At 44.6% G+C, this 21,076-nt stretch overlaps 1 long non-coding RNA gene across 1 annotated transcript in view; it reads left to right on the plus strand.

Moving 5' to 3' along the window:
• Nucleotides 1-16,285, plus strand: part of LOC142892600 (uncharacterized) — a 61,825-nt gene extending 45,540 nt beyond the window's left edge. Inside the window, exon 2 of the long non-coding RNA XR_012927469.1 lies at nucleotides 14,996-16,285. This is a non-coding gene — a long non-coding RNA (uncharacterized LOC142892600). The remainder of the gene's footprint in view (nucleotides 1-14,995) is intronic.
• The last annotated feature ends 4,791 nt before the right edge of the window (nucleotides 16,286-21,076 follow it).

The following is a 21,076-nucleotide window of genomic DNA, read 5'->3' on the forward strand; positions in this document are numbered from 1 at the left end:
TGAGACCACACTTCTCCAGGTCTTCACTGTAGAACATGATGTTTCCACTCTCCAGATGTTCAAATGCCAGCTGGCCCAGCTTCAGAAGAAGCTCCCTGTCAGCCTCCGTCAGCTCCTGTGGACCTCCTCCATACTTGTGCTGCTTCCTCTTGGTCTGGACCAGCAGGAAGTGTGAGTACATGTCAGTCAGGGTCTTGGGCAGCTCTCCTCTCTGCTCTGAGCTCAACATGCTCTCCAGAACTGTGGCAGTGATCCAGCAGAAGACCGGGATCTCACACATGATGTGGAGGTTCCTGGAGGCCTTGATGTGGGAAATGATCCTGCTGGACACATCTCCTCTATCTCTGAACCTCCTCCTGAAATACTCCTTCTGGTCATCGGTGAAGCCTCGTACTTCTGTCAGCCTGTCCACACATGACGGAGGGATCTGATTGGCTGCTGCAGGTCTGGAAGTTATCCACAGCAGAGCCAAGGGAAGCAGATCTCCTCTGATCAGGTTTGTGAGCAGGACGCTGACTGACTTCTTCTGAGTGACGTCAGTCACCACCTGGTTCTTCTCAAAGTCCAGAGCCAGTCTGCTTTCATCCAGGCCGTCCAAGATGAAGAGAAGTTTGCAGACATGCAGCTGCTCTGCTGTGCATTGGTCAGCACCACTCTGACTCTGAGTCCCTGCTGCTCAGGTGAGGCTTCAAAGATCTGGCTGCACCTGATTGGACGGTCGTGGAGGCTCTTCTTGGTCTTCTTGGTCTCCATGGTCTCAGAGGTCTTGGTGGTCCTCTTAGTCTTCTTGGTCTTCTTGGTCTTCTTTGTCTCTGTGGTCTTCTTGGTCTCTGTGGTCTTCTTGGTCTTGTTGGTCTCCAGCTGCCTGACCTCATGCTCTCTGTTGACCTCCTCACTCAGTCCCTCAGTGATGTAGAGGTCAGTGTAGATGCTGTTGAGGAGGGTTTGACTTCCTGCTTCTTCACCTTCAGTCGCACGTTCACATCTCCTCTCCAGACTGATCTTCTGCTGCTGTAGAAGCTCCTGCAGACCATCATCAGCCTCTGGAGCAGAGAAAAGGTTGGAGAAGAAAACATCAGTGTGACAGTGTGAGCATCATTTTCTCTCCACAACTTTTCAGCTGCTGTGGTGAAGCTGCTGTGTGACTGTTTGCTCTCAACGTCCCTCAGTGAATCTTCTCACTGGAGGTCCTGACGTGATCTCAGAGGGAGAAGTGAAGGAGGTGCCGGTGGACAGTCTTACTGTGATCAGTCTGGCTGTGACTGGCAGGTTGCAGTGCTGCTCCACACTGAAGACACAAGGACTCACCTGATGGAGCAGACCGGTCCCAGAATGAGCCAATGAACCTTCTGTATAACGAGGACGTCCAGCTCATCCTGGCCTGCTGCTGCTGCTGCTGCTGCTGCTGCTGCTGCTGCTGCCGCTGTAGAAGCTCCTTCAGCTGCTGCTTCTCACCACCAGGACTCCCCTCCGTCTTCCTGTGGAGACACTTTGGCTTTGAGTGAGTGGATCAGTTGTTGGTGTCCATCACTTGTCAGCTGTTTTTCTGACTCCATCATTAGTTGGATGGAATCATTGTCTCCATCAACACTAACTGACAGCCTGCTGGCCTCCTAGTGGGCTCTTCACAAATCACTTCTTGTCTTTTGCTCTCTTTTCTAAATTCAATCCCTTCATGCAACTTCACAATCAAAGAATTTGAGCCACAAAGAATGGAGCGCAGCCGTTAATGACGGCGTCTTTTAGCCACCACGTTGCGCCCGTCATGGATTTGTAGCTGTTTTCTAGGCTGGTCTTGTCACATCATCTAATATATTATTAGATGACATATTCATCTATCAAATGTATATTTTCTATCTGGTGTGGTTGACACCTGGTGGGCTCTGGTTGAGCAGTGGCTCTGTGGAACTGGCCCTTTGTTTCTCAGCAGACAGAGACAGTGGAGTCACTGACAGAGTGGGTGGGAGAGAGGGGGGGGGCAGAGAGAGAGAGGATTGATTGATTTTCAGCAGTATTATTATGTTGACATAGTTTTTCTATTGGCTGGAAATGTCTTGTTGCCAGGCAGAAAGATCAACTCCCCAGTATGATACAACTGATGCTTGCATTGTGGCTACAAACAAAACCAAACAAGCAAAAACTGGTCAAACAGCGCCCCTCAGTGGCAGAACTGGGAGCTGCGAGGACCGACGCGTCATAGGAAGGTTTGAAGGTTCAAGGCCACATTTGAACACATTGTGTTTCTTATTGACATATTATAGAGTGACCTGTCTGAAATATCTGCCTGTTAATCAATGTGTTATTTTTTCAGCATGTGTTCATTTCTCTGTAAAGTCTGCAGTAGAAGGTAGTTTTGACTCGAGGACGCCCCCTGGCAGCTCTTTCCAGAACTACAGTTGCCATCACTTGTTGGCAGTCCATGATGACGGTGAGAAAAATGTGATTTCCTCTTTGAAGAGCTGCACCTGTTTCTCCCTGACGTGATGAGACTGGACACTTGTTGAGGGATGTGACACTTCCTGTCAGCTCCTGAGGACAACAAGGAGGCCGAGCCTCTAATGCCCCCTACTGGCTACACTCTGGAAGAGCCCTCCCCCCATCCTCAGGACCAAGTGATCCTCCCTCAACGTGAACACATCACTTCCATGTGAGGAGAGAAGAAGAGACGGCAGAAGTCAGCACTCACACTTCAGTCCTTGAACGCATCATCAGAGACATTCACTGTTGTTGAGTGAAGATGATGGATTCACTGCTGATGAGAAGCAGACTCTCCGTCACATATGTGCTGTGTCTCAATTCAGGTTCTGCACCCTTCAGTCCAAGTGTCCTCCGTCTGAAGGAAGCGTTCTTCGAGGACCCAGCCTAGAAGGACGGACCAAACCCCGCCTCCCCGGTAACCACTGGGGACGGTCTAGCCTTCAGTGTATTTCCTCGTTGCGTCACCACCGTTCCCTCCGGCTGGCCAACCCCGGAAGTGACGTTTTTATAGTATCAAGCCATTGGTTCGCCATCTAACAATGCTGTTGGATGATCAAATAAGTAAAATCCTACGTTAAAAACTGGATACTTTATGTGAAACTTCAATATTTAAATTTATATGTCGTGTCTTTACCAGTATTGGCAGCGGGACGGCTTGACTGGTGAGAGGGGCATGATGGGAAATGACACGATTGAGCAGATCAGGACTAAAATATTGATCCGTCCAATACGTGGATTCTCAAATCAATACTCCAGTCATCTGAGGCCTTCCATTGTTTCTCTGGGGTACAGCCAGATAGAAATGCTCCAACTCTGAATGACTGCTGCCTGCCTGCCTGAAGGGCCTCTGCTAAAATGATACAAATTGGTTATTTGACCAATGTTAAAGTTTTGCTCATTTCCTTCCTGAAATTCACCTTGAAATCCCACCCCCAGTTGGGATCAGGATAATACAGTTCTTTTTGGATCAAAGTTCTCCACATCCTACTGAAATGTTTTCAACAACACAAACTGAAGCTTTGATCCAGATTAAAATTAGGATTGGATTACATCATCTAATCCCATTTCGGAATCCTTCTTTCCCTTTTCAACCCGTTTCCAAGATTCCATCCAATCCCAGAACCAACATCCAATCAGATTACCAGTGAAGGTGTGGGCGGGGCCAAGGCTGATGGGACCGACCAATAGCAAGGTGTTGATTTTTCAACATGAGGTGTTGATGATCAAGCAGGTGTTGTCATCAACAGCTCTGTTGAGTCAGCGGTTCATCTGTATTTCCGGGACAAAGGCTGCTCCTTCCAAGACTCAAAGGTCCAGATTTTAGACACAGAAGACAGATGGTTTGAGAGAGGAGTGAAAGAAGCCACCTGTGTCCACCTAGAGCGACCCTCTGTGAACAGAGAGGAGGACTCCTGCTGCTGCTGCTGCTGCTGCCTCCAGCCAACATGCAGCCAGACGGAGAAGCACTTGGACTTTGAGGTGCTCTTGGGATATTTTCTGATTCTTAGATTCTCTGATCAGTGTTTCTGCTCCCACTTCCCTGAAATCACATGACGCTGTGTTGAGCTGAAGTGCAGCCACGCCCCTCTCTCTCTGCCAGGGTGCATCCAGTGTGGCTGTGGCTCCCAGGAGCAGTTGGAGTGCAAGAGGTGAAGATGGTCTGGTCCTCAAGGAGCTGCTCACTCCATCAAAAGACAAGGGCAGCAAACATTGTGTCAGAAGCAGTGGCAGGAAAACAGTGGCAGAAACTGCACAATGAGCAGAACACACTGCAGGACAAAGCAGTGATGGACAAATGAAGCTTGTGGGAAACATCCAAGCACTGGAGCCACTGCTTGAAAATGGCTGCAAATGACTGCAAGCTGCAGTAACACTGCCCTCTGCTGGCCACACACACACACACACACACACACACACACACACACACACACACACACACACACACACACACACACACACATCTCAATGAGCAGCATTCAGGATGCTGCATTTATTGTAGAGAAGCTTTGATGCTGAAGTATCATTGCTCTGATCACCTTTGACCTTAAAAAGCCTTGACTTGAAATAATCTCTCTCTCAGGGTCAAAGGTCAAGGGTCAGAGGTCAAGGTAGGTCCATTACTACTGTTATTCTCATTGCTTTGTTAATTAAAAAAAGGTTTCAACAATAAATGTTGTACACATGTGTATTTTTGTAAGCATCTTTCACATGTGTATGTTCTTGAACGTGTATATTTCAATAACATTTTAATAATCCTTTGTGTTTGATCTTCAATGTCTTTTTTCAACACATTCTATCATCTGCATGCTTTACCATCTCTTTGAAACACATTCTAATAAATATTGCAGTGTTTTTCAACATATTTTTCAATGCATTGAAAGCTCCTCCAGTTCTCCAGTCAACTCATGTCTTCATTCTGAGGCTGCTGGTGCAATTCCTCCAATCAAATCATCAACACATCAACTGTAGTCAGAGACTTTCATCATCACTATGGACACTGTTGCTTTTCCCGCCGCTTCATCGTTCAACTTTGGCTTCACTTTCAATAGGATGCCGCACTTTTCACGCTCGCCTCCCCTGCAGTCCTCTGGCGCCCCCCAGTGGAGGCTTTGAAAAGCGCAGGGCCAGAGGGATCAGTGGCACTGTTCAAATCCACATTCACTGACTTTACCTTCCTGTTGTTGAGTTGAAACTCCGCCCACCCTCCCAGTTTCAGGGAGCCTGATTGTAACGGAACAATTGAATCAGGGGTCAGACGGTTGGAACCGGGTCAAAGGTCAAATTCATAGGTCAAAGACGTGTATTTCAGGAACGGAAGGTCATATAAAGATGATTCCACCTCTGGCCTGTTCAGAAAGGAGGAATTATGTCAGAGAATCCAGGTTTGAAGTCAAACTACGTCCCGGGGGCCATATGCGGCCAATTACACTCTCCAATCCGGCCGACCAAACTTGAAGGAATTATATTAATAGTCATTAAGTCATGAAATAGAAAACAATGAAAACAATTATTTTGTTGTGTTCATTATTTAATTGCCATTAAAGCAACATGTTGTCTACACATCCCCTGATATATGTCTTCCTCCAATGAGAAAGCGGCCCCTCTGTCATATTGTGGAAGCCATTATGGCCCACCAGTCAAACAGATTAGAGGCTCACTTAGTGTTGGAGTTGGGCTTGGTTCAAAGTAGCAAGAGAACAAAAGAGGATTTGCTTCAGAATTGAACCAACAACCAGGATTGGAACCCTGGTTTTCAGCACCACAGTAAGCAGGCTAACCCACTGAGCTAAGCTGCTAAGCAGGTTCCTGAGGTCTGTGCAGGGATGTCACTATATCAATAGACAGCAGTGACTTGACATTGGTGCGTTTCAACACTGGACTCTGCAGGAGAAACAAACAGCCACAGTCACTTTGTACAAGTGCAACACAACAAGTGGAGCTGAAGCCTTTTAGATACAATGAAGAGGAAAGAAAATTCTCCTCACTCTTTGAAAATGTAATTCAAACAGAGTTTGAAAAGAGGGAAGGGGGAGCTCCGTGTTGGGAGTCAGCATTGGGCCCCACAAGACCGTCTTCAGCGCTGAGAAAGCAAAGAACTACAGAGGCCTTAGTGCTTCACCTGACACACTGACACACACTGACACACACACACTGACACACACTGACAAGCAGCGACACAGACACACAACAAAGGACAACAAGTTGCCAAAACCAAAGATTCTTCAACTCATTTCCTCATCAGTGATGAATAATAGAAGATCATCAGCATCAAATCAATCATATATAGGTCACTGTATGATATAATGACACAGTTTATAGTCACGTGTTTACCAGAAGCAGTGGGCTGTATAATAGGATGTATGAACAGGGTGACCGATTGACCTCCACAGTGCTCAGGCTAACAAGGTGGTTAGCTCAGTAGGCTAAATCTCTTGCTGTGGTTGTAGAAGATGTGGCTTCAAATCCCACTTGGTACCACATGACCAGGCTTATACTGTGTATATTTGTACTTTATACTATAGCATGTGTTTTTTCTGGTTTTCAGACATGTTGAGATTTTGCTTGGAGTAGCGCCGTCTCGTGCTAAGCTACCACAGGACTTTTTTAATAACTTTTAATGAAAGTATTTAAAATTCTTTGTACTTGGAAAAAAACAACATTGTATGCAGATTTTTTCAACTGTTCAGAGAAGAGCTTCAATCAGTTCTCCAGGAGCTGCATCCCATCAGCCCACAGATGGCTCAGTTAATAAGACAACTAACTGTGAATCACAAGGTTGTTGGTTGGAGTCCCACCATGGACTGAGACTCCAACGGCCCCAAAAGATCAGTAGAAGTGACTTCAGAGTTTTCACGTAGCTCAGCATGAAAAGCAAAATGTCTCTGAATACTGGATGCTTCAATTGAGATGACAAATTGCTCCTCTTGAATTGAAAACACTAGTCCCTACTGAGTGCCAAAACCTTTGCCAATACTCTTTCTTTGCACACTTTATGATTCTTCCTACCCTGGCTTGTGATCTTTGATATACAATAAGACTCTGATCATTAAGATTCTGTTTGAAGACTTTCAATGCCTTGTTTCTGCTTTGAATTGCCTCATCACAACCACCTGAGCCTTGGTGGTCAGCTTTTAACTAGCAAGCCCCTCCCTCTGGACCAACCCACAATGAAGTGGCAAATGACAAAAGCAGCCAATAGAAGGCCTTCAGTCAACATTAGAGGCTCCCTACCATCACTCTCACAAGCAAAACAAAAATACACACAATTCACTGCTTCCCCCTGACAAGTCAACCTCAAAGTCGTAGCACAACACTCCTGATTGGATGATTACTGAAGCACACGTGATGCTCCACTATCAGCAGCAGCCCTGTGCAGATGGCTACTTCCTGTTAGCTCTATCAGCAGCACTTGAGAGCAGCTCTTGTTCCGACCCAGTGACTGTGGAGGAGGGAGACAGCAGTTAACAGAAGCCCTCAGCAAAAAATGAAAGGATGAGTGTGTATGAATCAATAACCTGACTGCTAAAGAAAGTCCACCGCCAGGTTCGCTACCCTTTATATTAACGCACTGCTACACAAACTTCAAACAGAACGGCAGAGACAGAACTGCAAAATGTAAATGCTGCAAAAGGACAATAAAAGAAAAAGGTTCCACAACCAGCAACTTCCTGCGGCACATTGAAAAGGTGCACAAGGAAAGGTAAGTTGTACTCATAGTGTTTTTGCATACATTGTCTAGTTATTGTTTAGCTTAGTGCATTACCAAGAAGAAACGGTCGGGCCGTGGTGTTTAACGAGACCGCAGTGTAACATTAAACAAACACCACGGCTTGGTTACCGCCGTTTTACAAGCTAGCTTGTTGCGCTAGCTTGTTGTGCTAGCTTATCACACTAGTGTTTAGGGTTGCCACCCGTCTCGTTTTTCCCAGAATTGTTCTCTTTTTTCACCACCTGTCCCGGGAAAAATAAAATCTCTCCCGGGACACAATTTGTCCCGTTGTTTAGGGAAAATGACAAAACCTCATTTGATTTCCGTCTGTGGTCTAGATAGGGTTGCCAACCCTCCCGTAAATATACGCACTTCACTTTTTACCCGTATATTTCGGGGATGCCTCCACCTCCCCCCCATGTCCCGGATTTGAAACTCTAGGAGGTGGCAACCCTACTAGTGTTTGTGTTACAAAAATGAGCAACCTCCCATGTTGTTCATCTACAGGTATGCTGAATATAAGGCAGCCAAAAAAGTTTCCTGTGGAGAAGCCCAAGAGGGTCAGACTCAGAGCAGCCTCGATTCCTTTGTGGGACTAAAACAAGGAGTGAAAACATACAGCCAGGGCCATCCCCGACAGAAGACCATTACTGACTCCATAATTCATGACCTCATCATCTCATACAACCTTCCTCTGTCCTTGGTTGACATACCCAGCTTCCAGAACTTCATGTCAGTGGTGGATGAAAAATACTGCCCAGTAAGTCGAAACACCGTTACCAGATGTCTGAGTGATCTAGCATCCGACAAAGAGTACAAGATCAAATCCAAATTACAAAAAGCAGACACTGTGTCTGTGACTGTGGACATTTGGACTGACAGGAGCATGCGAGGCTTTCTAGGTGTAACGGCCCACTTCATGGAAATGGAGAAGAACAGTGTCTCAAGAGCAAGCAACTGCTTCCTAGTTATAGATGGCAAAAGTATGGATTTGTATGTAGAAAAATAGTCTGGTAAACGTAAAAGTACTGATTCAACTCCTTTACTTAAGTAAAGAAACAAAAGTAAAAGCTCTGAAATGTACTTAAATTAAAAAGTTCTCTTTTTTTTCATTGCCTTTAATGAAAAAATACATTTGCAATTAGTTTTTGCAAAAAGGACAAAGTTGTAGCAGAATCATCTGGACTGAACTGACCAGAGGTGTTGCATTAGCACCTGGATCATTTTTTGGTTCTCTTGATACTATAGTTTCTTTTTGTTTTTCAACGGCAGCACAACCAAACTGTAATCACTAATGCTTACAACCAAGGAGTCATTATTGAATGCTTACACTTTTAATAACAATAACCAATGTCATTTTCTCCATGCTTATTTTTGTCTGTACTGAAAACTGAACTTTTACCCCAAAAGATGAAGGAACTCTAAATAATCCCCCTCTGAAATATCATCTATCTTTATATTTAACTACACAACAGCATAGTTCAAATAGCTCCACTCCAAGAAATAGAACTGAAATAACGATAGGGTAATGACTTTGCAGAGAATTTGTATCTTTTAAATACAAAAGCAACAAGCATGTTTTTTTGTTATTTCCCATCTTTGTTCCCAGTTTCTTTATAACTCAATGTAAAGTGAATCCCAAGACTTCTTTTAATATGATAAAAACCACCGCGTATACACAAAAGTTTCTCCAAGTTTCTTCAGCAGCAGCTCAGCTCACAGTCAATTCCTGTTTTCCTCCATCTTCTACTGGGACTGGGCCAGCTTGCGGCAGCTGCTACCCGATTATAGCAAAATGTTAAAGAGGCTGATTGGTCAGGGTATGCTGAGACTGACTGAAAATGCTTTTTTATTGCAAGTTGGCAAGGTGGTCCACCCCTTCTGCAAGGTTTACATTTTCGGAGAACATGCAGTTCTTTTTTGAATTTGAAAGAATCAAAGAAAACACTATAAAAAAACATTTTATTTAACGGCCAATGGCTCACATTTTGGTTTGCAACCATTTCAAATTAAGACACTCTAAATAAATGTTTATTTGTTTTTGTAGGGGCCCATATCTGGAGCAGAGGGGGCGAGAGGAGCTGAAACAGGAGTGGTTTACCAAGTACTTCTCCTTCTGAGTACAAAAAAATGATGAAATCTTTGCTCCGAACTCATCCCACTACTACTCAAAGGCCAGTGGACATTTCTTAAAAAAACATCTTCCAAGTGTCTTTTTTTCAATACGGAAGCATTCGACGTATTCAAGCCGAGACCTTTGTCGGAACGGATAAAACACACAACTTCTCACACCAAAATGAAGCTTGTTTTAATACAAAAATGTACGATAAAGATATTGAATAGAATATTTTGTTTTTGTACATGCTTCCATTTGTGTGCAATGGCTTAACTGAACTTGTGGGGGTGGGGGTGGGGTCTCTCCTCTTGAACTGTCGCTGGATTCCATAATTGAAATAATAATAAAAAGTTTTATTCTTTTTCAACATCATAAGGAAAAACTGTAAATGGCAGTGATTTTATTTTAAAGTGTTGTTGTGTTACCGTTTTTCGTTTGTGCCTTTATTTTGAAAACCGCCTATTTCCTTTTTGCCGAAGAAAGTTTGCTCCTGCCTCGGAAAGCAACATGCTCCATCTCACTTCAGAGTCGGTAAAACATGTAAAATCTACTTCTAACGTAATGTGTTAATCTTGTGAAAGTTTGTGTCACTGTGGCTTGCCTTATGTTTTTCTTTGTTGGTTATCTTATGTAAGGAGCATCATCACGAAGTGTCGAAGCTAAAGGTTTAGCAGACTGAGTTCAAGTTTATCACCCTTGGAAAGCGGAAGGAGGTAGGCAAAGTTTATTGATGTATTTAATGTGAAATATTGAGTTTATGGTGGATAATTGTTGATTGATTCAAAAGATGTAAATATGATTTGTATTGTTTGCTGAAGCATGACACCACGTCATTGTATTTTGTTTTGTTGTTTTGTTTATTTATTAGTTTTCACTGTGTCAAACGTGAAGGATTAGGAGGAGGAGAAGAATAAAAGAACACCCGTAAAAACCCTCTGCGTTTGCGAGTAATTCCAAGTGGGCTGCTACAGTGAAAACTCCCCCGACGACGATCAGCGAAAGCCCCAGCTGCAACGGATCCCTGCAGAGAGGTTGGCGCCATCCGGTTCTAGATTCATCTGCCGACCTGCTACAAGCCAGACGACTTCGCTCTTCTCATGATGCTCAGGCAAGATTAAAACGACAATATACTAATGGTACAACTACAGAAGGTAAAGAAAGAGACATTGAGTGTGAAGGAGCCAAAGAGACTTTATCCACATAAGTTCACAATGCAACTAAAGTGTCTTGAACATATTCTGAGGTCAAATAAATTGAAAAAGTGAACTGATATTGACGATATTTCATGGTGTGTGTCAAACGTGTCAATGGAATAATAATTCATGTTTATGAAAGGGTCTATATATCTTCATGGTCTGTGAATGCATGACATATTGTTACTCTGTGGTGAAGATAGCTACACCTTATAAGTAAAGATTTAGGCATAGTAGACAGTTGAACTAAAACAGTTGCAAGGCAAGAAAAATGTCACTCCCAACGGAAAAAATAGACAATCCTGTGGACACCCCACTCGAGTCTAGCTCACGTCAGAGAAAACGAACAGAGAAAGGTCAAGAAATGCATCATGAAAATGCCAAAAAACGTGAAAAAACATTTCACAAGGCTTATAACTCTTGGAAAGTTACAGCAAGGGAGGCAAGGACAAAACTAAAAACCCTGTGCTTCTTAGAAGACCTAAATGACTTACAGAAAGATATTGAAACAAGGCATGAAACCGTAAAACAGCAATATGAACCAATTCTACGTAACAGCGACACTACACCTGAGATTGTGAACAAAATGGACGCCTGTGGTACACTAACAAAGGAAATCTGTGAACTTGTAAGCAACCGCATAGAAACCATTGATAAAGAATATAATAATCAACTTGAAAAGGAAAGAGTTAGAGAAATTTTAAACAAAAGGGAATATGGGTCTGTCTTTGGTCACACCGAAACTGAAACCACAAGCCCATCAGAGCAATTAAGCAATCACTCTGGCTCAAGCAGTACTCACAGCAGCATAGTTAATGCAAAGGCAGAGCTCGCTGTTAAAATGGAGCAATCCAAGGCCATCGAAGAAATTCAAGCAGAGCAAGCACATGTCCACAATTTAGAAAGTGAATGGAAACTTAAAGAAGCAAAACTGTTGTCAGAAATGAAACAAAGAGAGGTGGAAATGCAACAACAGTTGGAACAAGAGAGAGCAAAGCTGCAGCAGTTACAAGCAGAAAAGGAGGTTGCTATAGCAGCAGCCCCTGTCAGAGCCTATGAAAGTTTTGAGGACCATAATGAAGGAATTGACACTCAAATTGGTTCTGCTTGCTACAGAAGACAGAAAAAAGAAGCTCCTTTAAATCCAGATATCGCATCATTCCAACCTAGCCAAGCAGCTTCTGCAAGAACACTGAACCAAGAGTCTGCCAATCTAGCACAAGCAATTGCTAGTTCATTGAGTATGAATCGCTTGCCAGTCGCTGAACCCACCACATTCAGTGGCGACCCTTTAAGATTCACAGATTGGAAGATGTCATTCATTACTCTTATTGACAAAAAGCCCCTACCAGTGAGTGAGAAGATGTTTTATCTCAAAAATTATCTTGCCGGAGAGGCGCGCAAAGCTGTCTTTTATCGAGATTCAGAGAACGCATACAACGGAGCGTGGAAAGTTCTACAGGACAGGTATGGAAATCCGTTCATCATATAAAAGGCTTTCCGTTATAAGTTCATGAAATGGCCAAAGATCAGCACAAATGACCCACTAGCACTACGAGAGTTTTCTGATTTCCTCCGAAGCTGCACTGAAGCAATTCCACACGTTCAAGCACTGGCTATCCTTAATGATTGTGAGGAAAACCACAAATTGCTCAAAAAACTGCCAGAATGGATTATGAGAAAGTGGAGTAGAGTTGTCGTAGATGAACTCGACACATCAGTCAGCTATCCAGATTTTGCACGTTTCACAGAGTTCTTGAGTAGAGAAGCAAGAAAAGCCTGTAACCCTGTCGCTTCTCCACTGATGATAAATTTTAAAACTAAAGGTGATAGAATCCCAAAGAGAGCTAAGGCCTTCAACACAAACACACAAACAAAGAGTTTCCCCCAAGAAAGACAAGAAGCATTCAGCAGTAACCAAAATGGCCTTGCTTTGTCTATAAAAATTAAACTCATGGCATCACAAGGTGTCCCACTTTCACAGCTAAGGTCGTTTACCCACTAGCCCTGTGCGGCTAGTGCCAGCCTTTCACGGTACGGGACAGCTCGGTTGAAATGTATTTCCATAAGCCTGACTAGTACCTGAGCGTGGACGGAGTCACGGTTGCAAGGCGAACCAAAGGTTTTTTTGTGCCTCCCGTGTCCCGGAAACCATAGGGTTCACTTTTTGTATTAACCGTGGTTTTGTTTTGTTTTGTGCGAGACATTTTCGTAGGTCTTAGAATGATTTTGTTTCATACTGTTGACTTGTATCAAAACACTTTCCTAGAAGAGAAAACGTAGACGCTGAAACGATCACCTGAGTCTCACAGTCGTTTATTATTAGACAAGAATATCCGCACAACTTAAGTCCACACAAAGCACAAAACAGCAACAACTCTATTCGACCGGCGTTAACAAGCGAGCAGCGTTTAAAAATCGCTATAGGGAGTGAAACTTAGGAAACTTGCGAGCCAGAATCGCCACTTTCGCTGCCAGCAAACACAACACAAGCAGAGCACGGAGTTAGCGGTGGTGGCTAGCGGTTTATCGACACGATTCAACGGCTCTACTTTGCAAATAGCCTTCAAACTAAAGTTGCTTGATGTTACAAAACACATTTACAGTCCTCAAGCATGTTTTCAAATAGCGTTGTGGCCGACTATTCTCTCGTCGTCCACCAGGGGGCCGAGTCGAGCCCGTCTCACTCCCGTTGGACACCGCGGCGGTGTTCCATCGCATCCGAATTAGGCTGAACAAACCTCCAACATTTTCTCTGTTCGTTCCACTCCGACTGTTGTAGTCCTTGGTGCGTCGGTAGTCGCTCGGCATTTTTATTTTTTTGTTTCTCCGGACGCTGTTTTGCTGTACAGCGACGGCCACCGGCTGCGAAACCAGGAAGGCTTTTCATTGCGTGTTGGAAGTTACAAAAGTGCTTTGCCAGAAAAGATCTTTGCACAGCAGAACAGTGAAAGTATTCTTGTTTAAAAAGTAATGTTCAGGATTTGATGCCACAAAGAGTGATTTGCTAAAGTTGTTTATTTGAACAACATAAATGATTTCATAAATGAAGAGAAAAGTGAACTGAATGTGAAATGAATGTTAATGATAAAAAAAGAATGTTGGTTTTGATGTCACAAAAAGTGTCAAAGGTCAAACATTATTTGCACAGCAGAAATGCGTAAAGCTGGTGAGAGGAATGTTCATCTTTTATGTTGTTTCAGTCAATTTGAAAAAAAAAATTTTGCCACGATTTTGTCTGGGGGGGCATGAAAACTTTCCTTCCTCCAAGGTGGGGGGTGACAGAGAAAAGTTTGAGAACCACTGGTCTAAAGGCACAGTGTGTAAAATCCTGCCATCCAGTGGTCAGATTTCAGATTGCAGCGCTCATTCACTCACCCTCTCTCCCTCCCTCTCTGTTTCTGTAGTGTCAGATTCTGAAGTCGACATTTCACTTTGATTTTCAGAGTGATGACACCCTGGAAAAACTCTCCATCATTTATTCTCTATTCAGGTTGAGTTGCTGCAGTTTGTCAGAGCTCAGCTGTGATTGGCTGCTCTCAGCTCTGAAGTCCAACCCCTCCCACCTCAGACTCCTGGACCTGGGTGGGAACCAGCTGCAGGATTCAACAGTGAAGGTGCTGAGTGGTTTTCTGCAGAGTCCAGACTGGAAACTGGAGACTCTGAGGTCAGTACTGGTTTGGAACCAGTGCATGATGGTTTCAGCACCAAACACAGTTCATCACACATGTTGAATAAACATTGAACTGAAGGTTGATTCATATCAAAATGACATCCAGAAATATGAAAACTTCATTCAGTGTCTAAATTAAAAAGAAAGGAAAAGGTAATCAGTGGTCATGTGACCAAACATCATTTCAACACACATTAGTTTTGGACCGAGGACTTAATTTCAAGATGACATTTTCTGTAGTGTCAGATTCTGAAGTCGACATTTCACTTTGATTTTCAGAGTGATGACACCCTGGAAAAACTCTCCATCATTTATTCTCTATTCAGGTTGAGGAGCTGCAGTTTGCCAGAGCTCAGCTGTGATTGGCTGCTCTCAGCTCTGAAGTCCAACCCCTCCCACCTCAGAGAGCTGGACCTGGGTTGGAATCAGCTGAAGGAATCATCAGTGAAGCCACTGATGGATCTTGTCCACAGCAGTGACCATCAACTGGAGAGTGTGAGGTCAGTACTGGTTTGGAAGCAGTGGATGATGGTTCCAGCACCAAAGCCAGTTGATCCCACAGCAGAGGTCCAGTGTTCCCAGTCACAGTGTGAGAGGAGGATGGTGACGTCCAGCTGCTCCTCATTCATCCAACATCTGCTGCCAAACTGCTTCTTCTCTCAGTTCACCACTCAATTATTGATCAGTTCGTCTTCATCAGGCCTCAGTATCAGTCCAACACTCCATGGTCACATGACTTTCATATGTTCCACACTTGACATGTGACTGAGAGTCTGCTTCTTCTCACCAGTCACTCCATCATCTCCATCAACAGTCAACATCTCTGTGATGATGCGTTCAAGGACCGTGAGTCCTGACTCCTGCTGTCTCTTCTTCTCTCGACAGCTGGAGGTGAGGGAGGATGAGGAGGAGAGTGAAGAGGAGAGCTTCATCTAGTGGTGGCTGACAGAACTACAACCAGTGGAGCTAAACAGCAAGCTGCACACACACACAGTGTGTGGGCGTGTCACGATCTTTGACCCCAGTGGAGCCTGGTGGCTGGCGGACTGCTTCTCCCTACAAGCTGCTGTGGTTACTGGGAGAGACGTCCCAGAAGCCACTGGTGGAGCTGAATCCTCAGTGGAAGAAGCAGGACTTGGAGATGGAGGCCGGAGCAGATGGTTCTCAGCATGAAGCCTCCTTTTCACTTTGGATCAAAGGTTCTGGTTGTGTGCCACCACTTTTAATGTTGCTCCTGAGCTCATTGGTTGTTCCTGGTTGGTTGAAGAATTTTCTGAATAAAGTTTTTGACAAATGTATTCCTTGTGTTGTTTTTACTCCCTTCAGTCTCCAGCAGGCCTCCTCGGTCAAAAGAACCGAATAAATCCACTAAACGTCGACCGTCCAATCACAGTTCAGCATGAGACGGAGTGGTAGAAAGCGAAATCTCATCATGTCTGAAACAACTGGAAAAAACCCAACAGACTCTGAACACAGTGTGTTGTGTTTTTGCTGGGACAGAATCAGTCTCTGTGGCCAGTGGCATGTGAGACTGGATCAGTCACGTGAAGAAGGTTCATTAACACACAGTGCATCTGAAAATATAGATGAGGAAATAAATGGATTTCAACAGACAATGTCAACTTCCTGCTCCGTCACTTCCTGTCATCTTTCACCAGACCACAGAGACTCTTTCCACTCACTGATACAATACACACATAGAAAATATACACAACATAGAATGTTGATTTTTTTTTTTCCCCCTAATGTCCAAAAAAACCCAAAACTTGAATTTGCTGGGATTTCCAAGCAAAATCCAAAGAAGAAGCATTTATTAATCCCACATTGGGGAAATTTGCAATTTGTCTTTTTTTTCTGGGACATTTTTTTCCTCAAAGTCCTTGAATGAGGCTGAAACTGAGGTCAATGAGTGTCCTGTCATGGTTGAGACAGAGTGGAAGGATGCAAACCAAGACTTCCAAAGGACCAGTGAACCATCAGAAGGTTTGAAGAGCGGCCAGGTAGCTCACTGCATCATAGGAAGAGCTTTGAATGTCAAGGTTGCTGGTTCAAGACCCGGCACAGGCACACTGGTGTTTTGAATTCAAGAGGAGCAATTTGTCATCACAATTGAACAAAGAATTTTAAATACTTTAATAAAAGTTATTAAAAAGTCCTGTGGTACCTTAGCACAAGATGGCGCTACTCTAAGCAAAATCTCAACATTTCTGAAAACCAGAAAAAAACACATATAACACATATAACCTCCTGTGTGACAGCGCGTCACACATGAGGCGACAGCACAGCCGGCCAGCCAGCCACGCCGCTCCTGAGCTTGAGCTCTGACTGAGCGAACCACTGGACTGTTTTCTCTCAAAAGGTGATCGTTCTCCAAATTATTTAGTATCTTCTCAATACACCTATCTCTATCTGTTTGCATAAGCACAGTCGAAGCCATGGCTTCTCCCTCTCACCTCTCCTCTGTCCCTCCTCTCTCTCCTCCCGTCTTTTCTTGCTCACACTGCCAGATGCTTAGCTTTAGCTCGTCCTCAATTACTGAGCACAAATACCATCCAGAGTTTTTACCAGAGACTAATATAACAGAGCACCAACAGTTGCTCACATTCTGTTCCACTCCTGGACACCGGAGTATCTGCAGATACCTGGCAAAGTTTTATCCAGGATACGTTTTCACCTCAACGGGCCCAGAGATGGGCCCGCGCTGGTAAGTTTCGCTGTTTGCCGGACCTAAACCCACTCTGATCTAAGACAACAAAACGCAGCAGACTCCTCTTTGGCGCGTGTAAGTTTTCCACTGCAGCCCACAGCCATAAACACCAGTAAAAGAGCTACGAGCTACGCCGTTTTGCACTACACTGTTGCTGCCGGAGTTTCTTTTCTGGTTTCCAGATTGTCCCGCCTGCCCCTCGCATGGCTCCACTTACCTCCCCACACGAGTGTGACAGCTGTATCCACAAATCGCAGAAGATCGCGGAGCTGGAGCAGCGTATCTCCAACCTCTACTGGATCAGGGATGAAGAGATGAGGCTGGATTCTGTTGTTAGCCTGGGTCCTACTGGTCCCGATTCAGTCGGACTCGCAGATCTGGATTCAACCATCCCGATGCTCGGTCCCGGTTCCATGGACACAGATCCCGGGCTCACTGGCTCAGCTCCGGCTGAGGGATCGGCCCTAGCTCCCCAGCTCCGCGCCGACGAACCGCCTGCCGCAACGACACCTGGGCTAGCGTCTTCAATTCCACCACTTAATTCCATCCGGGAGGATACGTGGCTGGTGCAGGGGGCTAAGCCTAAATGGCTGAGCGGCAGTGCGAGGGCAGCTTTCACTTTTAGCCCCAATCCGAGGCTCCTTCTAACAGCTCCACTCCCAACCAACAGCCCTGGTCCACAGTGCTGGGAGGGCGGCGGACGCGACCCAGTCCGTTACCTGCTCCGCCTTGTGAGCTTCAGATGGACAACAAATATGACATCTTGAGTGTTGAGGACTTCCCTCCCCTCCAAAATGACCATCTCGCCTCCTCTCTGACTGGTCCACTGCCAGCGGCCCGGGCTGTTGGGTCGTCTGCGCTGGAACCTCCAGTCAGGTCCGCAACCTCCACCTCTCGGCGCAGGTTGGTGAAGGAGGCTGCTCTCAGGGCGCGACGACGTTCTGGTGGCGCTCTGGGTCTTGTAGAGTCGTGCGGGACCCCAGCCTCCGCCGATGATGTGACACTGTGGCACCAGCGCTCGGCCCCTCGTCCTCAGCCACTGTTTGCCCCAACCACCGCCATCATTGGTAGCTCCATAATTAGAAACGTCCGTTTCTTCAATGCCACCACTCATTGTTTTCCAGGAGCCACCATCAATGACATTAAAAACAAACTCCCGGACTTGTTGCAGTCGTTCCCACACTCCATTAAACGTTTGGTCCTGCACGTTGGAGCCAATGATGTGCGTCGTCGGGAATCCGAGCTGCTAAAGTGTCACTTTAACGATCTGTTTGTGGCCCTGAAGAATTGCGGGATGTCAATCTTCATCAGCGGTCCTCTCCCGACACTTGGCCTCGGAGCAGAGCGGTTCAGTCGACTCCTGCAACTTCATTCCTGGCTCCGCGCCGCCTGCACCACCATTGGTTTTAACTTCATTGACAATTTTAATTTATTCTGGAATCGCCCGTCGTTTTACCGTCATGATGGACTTCACCCAAACAAATTAGGTAGCCGCACGTTAACCTCAAACATCCACTACACCATACAATCAGCGTCTCTCACACCTGCGTGACTGTCTTCGCGTCACACCCCCTGCTCAGTGCCGACCACTTCCTCTACGGAGCACCCTGTGGACATTGCCTCCTGCAGCGCCTCCCACAGTGCACGCTTCCCTAGTGCTGATAGGACTGAGCTTGCTACTGCTGTTCCACCAACACCTGTTCCCATACCTGTAATAATGAATCATCGACCATATAAACGCAACAAACACATAACCCACAACCGCACAACCCACGCTACAGGCAGACTTTCCCCCGAGACATACAGACAATTTGGTTTTAACAGAAGCAATCTTTTATATCCACACATTTTATCTCCCCGTGGTCACGCGCGTGCGCACGTCTGGCACGACCATTAACCTGGCCGTGCTGAACGTGCGCTCCCTTTTAAACAAATCTTTTATCATAAATAAATTGATTTTAGATAATAAGTTAGATTGTATGCTTTTAACAGAGACATGGCTTGGCACAGAGGCTCCAGCTGTCCTCACCGAGGCTTGCCCACCAAATTTTAGCTTTTTATTTTCTATCAGGGGATGTAAGAGAGGAGGTGGAACTGCATCAATTTTTAAAAACAATTTAATGTCAAAGGAAGTTTCTTTTAACAGTTACTCATCATTTGAGTACCATGCTTTTGTTTTTAGCAGTCCACCAATTATTTGCATTAATGTATACAGACCCCCGCATTACTCAACTGCTTTTATCAGTGAGCTCTCCGACCTTTTATCAATCACACTGACAACTTATGATAGAATTTTAATAACTGGCGATTTTAACTTGCACATCGACAACAACTCTGACCCACTGTCAAGAGAGTTTTTACACCTTTTAAACTGCATGAATTTTAACCAGCACGTCACACGGCCTACTCACAACAGGGGACACACCCTGGACCTAGTCATAACCTATGGCTTGTCCACTGGTGTGTCCTCTGTTGTTGATCTGGCCGTGTCCGACCATTATTGTGTGTATTTTAACATTGCCAGTTTTAACCAACAGGAAGCCCCGGTGAGAACAGTGAGGAAACGCTGCCTTACCTCTGAGGTGGCTGCAAATTTTATTGAGGTTTTAAATGCACTCCTGCTGAAATTTTACCTGCACCCTGTGATTTTATTGTTGAAAATTTTAATAGCAAACTTAAATCCACATTAGACTCTGTGGCTCCACTTTTAACAAAAACTGTTAAACCAAAGCAGCTTTTATCCCCGTGGAGACATAAACCAGAGATTTTAAAATCAAAAAGACAATGCAGGAGTGCAGAGAGAAGGTGGAGAAAAAGCAAACTCACCGTACATTATGAAGTTCTTCGTGAACAACTAAAATGTCACAATAATACAATCAAACAGGCAAGAATCTCCCATTTTTCAAATCTTATCATAGAAAACAAAAATAATTCAAAGTATCTTTTCTCCACCTTCAACCTTTTAACTAATAATAATCTTAAAAAATCCCCAGAGATGCCGTCTGACGCTCTCTGCGAGAACTTTGCAGGCCACTTCAGAGGTAAAATCGATGGCATCAGGTCCAGTCTTTTAGCGCATCAGAATGTATCTTTTAATACATCTGGACTGTCATTTTTATCCAAGGAAACACTGGAGAGTTTTGCCCTGGTTGATGCAAGGACACTTGGTCGAGTTTTCTCCCAGGTAAACCCAACAACCTGCCTTTTAGATCCAATTCCCACATCACTTTTAAAGACATTTTATGGATTCTTTGAGGAACAGATTTTATACATCGTAAATTGCTCTCTTCAGACGGGTGTCTTCCCTGCTGCCTTTAAAACGGCAGTGGTGAGGCCCCTTCTGAAGAAGAGCAATTTAGACCAAACTATTCTTGACAATTACAGACCTGTATCCAACTTGCCATTTTTAAGTAAGATTTTAGAAAAAATTGCTTTTAACCAATTAAATTATTTTTTAAGTACAAACAACATCTTAGAGAAATATCAGTCTGGATTTAGGATGAACCACAGCACCGAGTCAGCCCTCGTAAAGATTTTAAATGATATCAGGTGTAATGCGGACTCAAATAAACTCACAGTCCTGGTGCTACTGGATCTAAGCGCTGCCTTCGATACAGTAGATCACCACATTTTATTAAACAGACTCAGAAACCTGGTGGGCCTCTCTGGTGCTGTTCTTAACTGGTTTTGTTCTTACCTC

Source organism: Nelusetta ayraudi, unplaced genomic scaffold, assembly GCF_046127955.1.
Source record: "Nelusetta ayraudi isolate G7.1 ecotype Tasmania unplaced genomic scaffold, CSIRO-AGI_Nayr_v1 ptg000038l, whole genome shotgun sequence".
In the NCBI taxonomy this organism is placed as follows: domain Eukaryota; kingdom Metazoa; phylum Chordata; class Actinopteri; order Tetraodontiformes; family Monacanthidae; genus Nelusetta; species Nelusetta ayraudi.